Below are 8,429 nucleotides of genomic sequence, written 5' to 3' on the forward strand. Positions count from 1 at the left end.
TTCTTTAAATCACTTACTAGAAGATCTTTTTCTCTAAAACTGAAAAAAAATTAAATGTGTGTGTGTGTGTGTGTGTGTGTGTGTGTGTACATGTGCATAAGTATGTACAAGTACCCAAGGAGACAAAGAAAGGGAGAAACAGCCCCTGGATCTAGAGTTACAGGTAGTTCTAAGCCACTAGATGTGGATGCTGGTAACCAAACTCAGCTTCATGCTGAGACATCTCACTGAGAGATATATTTTTTAAAAGGTTTATTTATTTATTTTATGTAAGTACACTGTAGCCGTCTTCAGACACCCCAGAAAAGGGCACCAGATCTCATTACAGATGGTTGTGAGCCACCATGTGGTTGCTGGGATTTGAACTCGACCTTCGGAAGAGCAGTCAGTGCTCTTAACCACTGAGCCATCTCTCCAGCCCCTCACTGAGGGATCTTAAGGTACAAAAAGAGAGTGCGGTGGTCTGTAGCACTCACACTCTCAGGCTCAAGTGATCAACAAAGGCCCAGAAATGTTAATGTTTGTCCAGACTTCACCGGACGAACATATGCCTTCACATACCGCCAATATACACTATATTGTTATTGTTATGATTGCTCCATTTTATCCCTTGTCACAGTTGATCCGCTGTGTGGTTAATTTATAAATTAAGCTTGGTTGTGAGCATGCTCGTGGACGTATGAGAACACATAGCACCTGTAATGGTTTGCCACTATCCGCAGCTTCAGATCACCTCACAGTGGCTCTTCACCAAGAACCCACACATTCAGAAATTACTAAGTGCGTGTCCCTGTGCTGATCTAGCCCCAGCCTCACAAGCCGTGCTATCTGTGGCCAGGCAGATCTTTGACAGCAGAGAGGTCATGCACAGAAGAGCACCTCAGCCTTTGTCAAACGTTGAAGAAGGTTAGTTAGAGTCTAACTGAAGAAATCACAGTGATAGACAGAAAACTGCTAGTGAATAGGGACAGGCTATGGGCAGGGTGGGGTTACTCATCCTTAGAAACGGGCTGGGAGGAAGGGTGGATCAGAAGGGAGCCAGGCTTTGTGCGAGAGGAAGTGGAGGGAAAGATCATCAATAGTATGGTGATTGATCAGAGTGAGCAAAGATTCCGAGGAATCTGGCTAGTGTGAGAGCCAGCCAGCCAGCCAGCATCACCATCTAGAAGGGAAGAGACGCTGGCTCAAGCCTGCATTGGAGTCTCAGGTCCAATATGTAGAGGGTTGGTAGAAGATGGTACCACTTTCTAGGTGAGGGAATGTCCCTGGGTAAGCAACAGTGGGGAGTTGTCATGTGTCTTAGGCTCAAAGGGACCCCTAAAGAGAACCACCTGCTGGCACCCACAGCCTCTGTTCTCAGTCATCTAAGGCACAAAGCCAAGATCTAGGAAAGATAACGGTCTGGAGGAGCTAGAGTGAGACTCTGGCATCAGTCCGAGGTAAGTTTGATGTATAAGAGCAAACCCACTATCCCTCATGGGTAGTTAGGCAAAAAGTAAAGAGGACCAGACTCCTGGACGGGCCAGTGAATCAGGTCTCTTGTCTTTCAGGTCCTTGCAGATTCAAGGAGCCCTGGGTCCTAAGCATGCTGCTTAGTTCTCACAGCATTCTCTAATTGCCTTGTGGCCTTAGCCGTAAATCAGCATGTACCTGTGAGAGTGGAATTTTCCGGGAATGTATGTCTTAAGAGCAACCTGGTGGGGTCCAAACCTGGTAAAATCTAGACTGAAAGTTAGGGATGGTGGTAGAGGAGTGGAAACTAAATAAACAGTCCCCAGTATGTCGAACCTATGTCTTAGCTGGAGAGCTAGGCGCGAAATGGGGGAGCGGGTGGGGGACAACTGAGTCACCAATGACTGGCACTAGCGCGACACCAAGAGAGAAATCTATCCCTCTTCGTGGAGGACAAGAGAAAGCCATTGCTCCTGTGGACCAAGCATTACCCAAGTGCCTGGTAAGTCAGGAGTTTTCCGGTTGGAGGGTCCCACGCATTTGAATTTATGCAGTTCCCAGTCCCTGGGGGAGAAAAATCTGACATCAAGCAATCGGTCAGCACTGCGGTTCCAGAATCCCTGCATGATGCGTGGGTTGCACAAAGACTGTGGGGCACCGATTAGCTCTTCTCTAATTATACAGGATTTACATTAGACAGCAAGTTTATTTTGGAATGCTGCACTAAGATGCCAACATTGGTGAGGATGAGGGGGCGGAGCTCAGGCTTGGCCTTTAGAATAGAATGGCTTTGTTGTTGCCGTGGAAACCAGCACCCTGTGAATTCTCAGGCGCCTTATTCTATAATTATAAGAGATCTGATCAGGGGGCTGGGGGTGGGATAATTTTTTTTTCTTTATAAATTGTATTCAGTGGCTGAAAATAGAAGGGCCTAGAGAATGAAGCTTATTATTAACTATCCGAAGGGCGTCCTTCAAGCTCTGGATGTGCGCAGAAAGCCAGGGTGCAACCAGGACCACATCCCTTAGTACTGCACACCAGTGGGACAGACAAAGCTGGATGTGGCAGCCAGGAGAGATACTAGGCAGAATCTGAGGCTGTTGCTCATAGCCAAGTCCTGAGAAATTCACAGTTTACAAGTTCTCCCTTTGTTAAGGGACTGTGAGAGGCAGAGCCGAGGCCTCCATGGCCGGCATCCATTCTCTGTAGATTATTTAAATTGACAAAAGATAGTGGGGAGCAGAGAAAGGACATTTGTTCAATGGGGTCACATGGGGAAGACAAGCACTGAGTTAAGTGACCCCCTCCCAAGTCCATCTTCTTCCTAGGTTAAGTTCAGAGGGCAGGAGGCATGCCATAAGCAAGCAGCCCTAGTAGGATGTGGCCCCTGACATCACTGTCTAGGTTCCAAACTCTCCTGCATGGTGGCCTGACAGCTGTCGGAATGATGAGTTCTCTTTCCCTGAAGACAAGCATGCCCTCAGGCTGGCACCCTCAGCCTTCTCCTCCAGGCTGTGACTCCTGGGGACAAGAGGAAGGCAAGCATCTCCAGAATACCTTCCCTCCTGCCTGGATCCCTCTCTTACTCCCATTGCGCCCTCCCTCCTCTCTCTCTCTCTCCTCTCTCTCTCTCCTCTCTCTCTCTCTCTCTCTCTCTCTCTCTCTCTCTCTCTCTCTCTCTCTCTCTCTCTCTCTCTCTCTCTCTCTCTCTCTCTCTCTCTCTCTCTTTCCCAGATAGTAGGTTGAGGTAGGATCCCAGCCATTCTAGCTATCAGACCTGGAGCAGACAGGAGGTTTTTAAAGGAGGAGGCAATGTCACACACAGCAGGGTTGTCTCAGGAATGGATCTGTGCTTGCTTTGGGAGAAAATCATTCTTGTCAAAATCCAAGCACAGTTTCAGGTTCCCATTAGGAACAGAAAAGCGAGATGCTTGCAACAATGTTACCTTTAACCTGTGGCGTTTCTACACTGCCTCTGGACATTTTGTCTGCTATGTATGGAGCACTTTATGCTGATTGGTTGGTAAAGAAGCCCTGGCAGTATGGGAAGGGATGGTCTAAGGACCGTCCCTCTTTAAATGGGTTACAGTCTTTCAAAAGCAAAGCAAGCAGTGTGAGGTACAGCTGAGTGTGTTAGGGGTACCAGCACTAAAATCACCAGAAGCTATTTCCTTCTCTTTTTTTAATGTATTTATTTTTGTTAACTTGTTTACATTTCAACCCCTTACCCAGTTTCCCCCACCTCCTGTAAACCCCCTATCCCATTCCCCCTCCCACTGCTTCTATGAGGGTGTACTGGCTAGTTTTGTGTCAACTTGACACAGCTGGAGTTACCACAGAGAAAGGAGCTTCAGTTGAGGAAATGCCTCCATGAGATCCAGCTGTAAGGCATTTTCTCAATTAGTGATCAAGGGGGAAAGGCCCTGTCTTAGTCAGGGTTTCTATTCCTGCACAAACATCATGACCAAGAAGCAAGTTGGGGAGGAAAGGGTCTATTCGGCTTACACTTCCATACTGCTGTTCATCACCAAGGAAGTCAGGACTGGAACTCAAGCAGGTCAGGAAGCAGGAGCTGATGCAGAGGCCATGGAGGGATGTTCTTTACTGGCTTGCCTCCTCTGGCTTGCTCAGCCTGCTCTCTTATAGAATCCAAGATTACCAGCCCAGAGATGGCACCACCCACAAGGGGCCTTTCCCCCTTGATCACTAATTGAGAAAATGCCTTACAGCTGGATCTCATGGAGGCATTTCCTCAACTGAAGCTCCTTTCTCTGTGGTAACTCCAGCTGTGTCAAGTTGACACAAAACTAGCCAGTACAGGCCCCTTGTGGGTGGGACCATCTCTGGGCTGGGTAGTCTTGGTTCGATAAGAGAGCAGGTTGAGCAAGCCAGGAGAAGCAATCCAGTAAAGAACATCCCTCCATGGCCTCTGCATCAGCTCCTGCTTCCTGACCTGCTTGAGTTCCAGTCCTGAATTCCTTGGTGATAAACAGCAGTATGGAATTGTAAGCTGAATAGACCCTTTCCTCCCCAACTTGTTTTGTTGGTCATGATGTTTGTGCAGGAATATGAACCCTGACTAAGACAGAGGGTGTTCCTCTACCCACCCAACCGCTCCCACCTCCCCTCCCTCAATTCCCCTACACTGGGGCATCTATCAAGCGTTCATAGGACCAAGGGTCTCTCCTCCCATTGATGCCTGACAAGGCCACCCTCTGCTCCATATGCAGCTGGAGCCATGTGTACTCCTTGGTTGGTGGCTAGTCCCTGGGAGCTCTAGGGGTTGGGGGAAGGGTCTGGTTGGTTGATATTGTTGTTCTCCCTATGGGGTTGCAAGCCCCTTCAGCTCCTTCAGTCCTTTCTGTAACTCCTCCATTGGGACCCCACACTCAGTACAATGGTTGGACGCGAGCATTCGACTCTATATTTGTAAGGCTCTGGCAAGGCCTCTCAGGAGACAGCCATATCAGGCTCCTTTTAGCAAGCATTTCTTGGCATCCACAATACTGTTGGGGTTTGATAACTGTATTTGAGATGGATCCCCAGGTGGGGCAGCCTCTGAAATGCACTTTGTCTCCATATTTGCTCCTATGAGTATTTTGTTTCCCTTCTAAGAAGGACTGAAGCACCCACATTTTGGTCTTCGTTCTTCTTGAGCTTCATGTGGTCTGTGAATTGTATCTTGGGTATTCAGAGCTTTTGGGCTAATATCCACTTATCAGTGGATACTTATCAGTGAGTTCATACCATGCGTGTTCTTTTGTGATTGGGTTACCTCACTCAGGATAATATTTTCTAGGTCCATCCATTTGCCCAAGAATTTCATGAATTCATCATTTTTAATAGCTGAGTAGTACTCCATTGTATAAATGTACCACATTTTCTGCATCCATTCCTCTGTTGAAGGACATCTGGTTTCTTTCCAGCTACCAGAAGCTATTTCTAAAGATATTCAAATATCAAATATGGCGTCTAAAAAGAGTTCATCCAATTGCTGCTCTCAAAAAATCGGGTGAGGGAGGACTGAGACAGCTCCACACTGTTTGTGGCCATGGCACCCTGTGGCCTCCAGTTAACAGTCCTTACTGCTTGTTATCTGTTGATGGGTGGGATTAGTGCAGCTACCATTATAGAACTTAAAGGCAATCACTGAAACAAGATTAAACTTGTTTCTCTCCTGCTGGGCATGGTGGCACATGCCTGAAATTCTAGCACTAGAGAGGCTGAGGCAAGAGGAAGACAAGTTCAAGTTCAGCCTGGAATGTATAGGGATGTGCTGTCTCAAAATCAAATAGGGACTGGAAAGGTGGCGCAGTGGTTAAGGCCACTTGCTGCTCTTACTGAGGACCAGGTTCAGCACACAGGCACCTACCACGGAGGCTTACAGCCAACTGGAACTCTGGTTCCAAGAGATTCAATACCCTCTTCTGGCCTCCACAGGCACTACACACATGTAGTACACATACATACATACATACATACATACATACATCAAACAAGAACAAAATGAAATTTTTATATTTGTATATATACACATGTATACAATGAATGTCTTTCTACATATATTACATATACATACATTCATGCATTATATATACATCCATTCTACGTATGTACACAGTATACAGGATATAAGGACCCTCTGAGACCCAGCTCACCCTCTGCCTTCTCCATGACTTGGTTTCATCCTCATGATCCACTAACATAGCTACAGCACTTCCTTCACAACTATATCCTGCTTCCACACAGCAAATGTATATACACCCCAAAGCCAGAGCATAGTCACATGACCACCTTAGCAAGCAACGGGGTTTTCATGAAGTCCTGCCTGCTGCTGGTACCTCCATCTCTTTAAGTCCTCTGGTAACACTGTATAAATTTGGATGTTTTTTTACTTCTGACCATTCCCCCAGCTATCAAAGAGGTTTTACAAACAAAACCTCCCAGGCCAAGGCAACCTCTCTCTCTTGAAAGTTTGGTGATAAAACTCATCCCATGTATGGGAAAACAACTCAGTGAGAACCCAGAGGGAGTTCCCCAGCTAGAGGAACTGCACAGAGCACATGGAGAGGTCCTCTTCTACTCCAACCCTATCAGGAACAGCAGCGGGTGTCTGGCAAGGCCCACACCTTTAATCCCAGCACTTGGGAGGCAGAGGTAGATGGATATATAAGTTCCAGGTCAGCCTGATCTACAAGTTTCAGGATAGCCAGAGCTACTCAGAGAAACCCTGTCTCAAAGAAACAACAGTGATGGGAAGAAATACCTAAGGATCCTGTTCCAGATATCTTGCTTTGCCCAGAGTCTCCTTGGCTAGAAGAAGTCAACTTCTACTTTTCTCGGTACATAGTGAAGGCAAGGTTGACTTACAGCCACATCATGAGCTTCTTTCCTAACAGGTTCTAGGAAGACCAAAACTAAACCCAAAAGGGAATGTGTCACATGTCCTGGTCACAGCATATCAGAAGCTAAGGGCTGCAAGGGAGAAATGGCGTTCCCCTATAGGACCCGGGTAGTACATTACGAAAAATGAATGCATTAAAAAAATAAATAAAGACCCACCACTTGGGGGTCTAGTATCATGTCCCTGATTCGGCATAGGAAGTACAGTACTCTCCTTGCTTGGAAATAGGACACAGGAAGGACTGTGACCTGTGAGCAGCCACCCCTCTGAGACCCCGAGCTGGGTTAGCACAGGCGTATCAGTCAGCTGAAACACATGTGGAGAAAGAACACGTGCCCTCTGCAGTAGACCAGCAAGGCAGATCCTGGATTCAGCAACGCATCTACAGAGGGAAATAATGGCCAAAAAGGTCATGGTTTCAACATCAGGAAGGGAGTCCGTGATCTACCACAACAAAGATGAAGGGAAGATAATTGTAGCTGGCAGAAATGTTGCCTGAACTTTGGCCTGTAGAGGACAGAGTTTATCACAAGGCAAAACAGAAAATGCTCTTCAGGAGTGAGAGTGGACAATAGCCAAAAAACACTGTCAATCTAATTTTAGGCCAGCTTTATCCTGCTTCTAAAATCTCTAAAACAAACAGCCGTCCCTGAGTGGCCTTGTCCGTGCAGGTGGTAGACCAGATGGCTTGGTTGAACTACTATAGAAGAAGGCAATGTTTCAGGATTGCTCTTTACCAGAAGCACAGTAATCTGTAGAGTGTGGGGCTCCGGGGCTGGGTTACTAACTAGCAGTTCAGGACGCCTTTTAGGATGTCCAAGTTCCACTCCTCTGAGCAGTAAGCAGGGTCCTGGAGTTCCATCCTTGAAGCTCCAGGTTCTTGGCTGTGGGGGAAGAAATAGAGCCCAGTGTCCTCCAGCCCTGCACATACCAACAAGCTACCTAACGAAAGGACTAAACACATAGTGGAGACTAATGGAAATAGCTGTGTGGTCGCAAAGACGCTAGCACATGTGAAAGAGCTGGGGCAATGGCTTACTCTGTGAGAGTCTGCTGCATATGCATGAGGACCTAAAAGCTGGGTGCAGTGCTTACCTGTAACCCCAGAGCTTGGGAGGCAGAGACAGGAGGATTCCTAGAACTTCTTGGCCAGATGATCTAGTCAAAACAGCAAGTGCCACGTTCAGTAAGAGGTGGTCTTTAAAAATAAGGTGGAGAGTGATTGCTTAAAGCATCCAACATCAACCTCTGGCTTCTACATGCATGCACACATACTCTCTCTCTCTCTCTCTCTCTCTCTCTCTCTCACACACACACACACACACACACACACACATAAAACTTAGGCCTTATTCTAAAACATAATATAAGATAATCTAAGATGATGGTTTATATCTTACTAAGGCCCATCACAGACATACAGACATACATACAGAGACTTTCACACACACACACACACACACACTCCTTGTTGATGACATGCAACAAGGATGAATGAAACAATGTGCTTACCAAGAGCTCTGGGCTTTCCACCCATCAGCCGCTTAAGAGAGATACTGGCCAAAGCTGTCTC

General features: G+C 46.9%; 1 long non-coding RNA gene across 1 annotated transcript; it reads right to left on the reverse strand.

Annotated features, from left to right (window-relative positions):
* Positions 1-5,943: 5,943 nt before the first annotated feature.
* Gm34721 lies at positions 5,944-8,130 on the reverse strand. The gene is made up of 2 exons (XR_001780971.1): positions 7,594-8,130; positions 5,944-7,238 (listed from the first exon to the last, which is right to left on the reverse strand). It is a non-coding gene; the product is annotated as a predicted gene, 34721 (long non-coding RNA).
* Between the last annotated feature and the right edge of the window lie 299 nt (positions 8,131-8,429).

Source organism: Mus musculus, chromosome 13 (genome assembly GCF_000001635.26).
Source record: "Mus musculus strain C57BL/6J chromosome 13, GRCm38.p6 C57BL/6J".
NCBI lineage: Eukaryota > Metazoa > Chordata > Mammalia > Rodentia > Muridae > Mus > Mus musculus.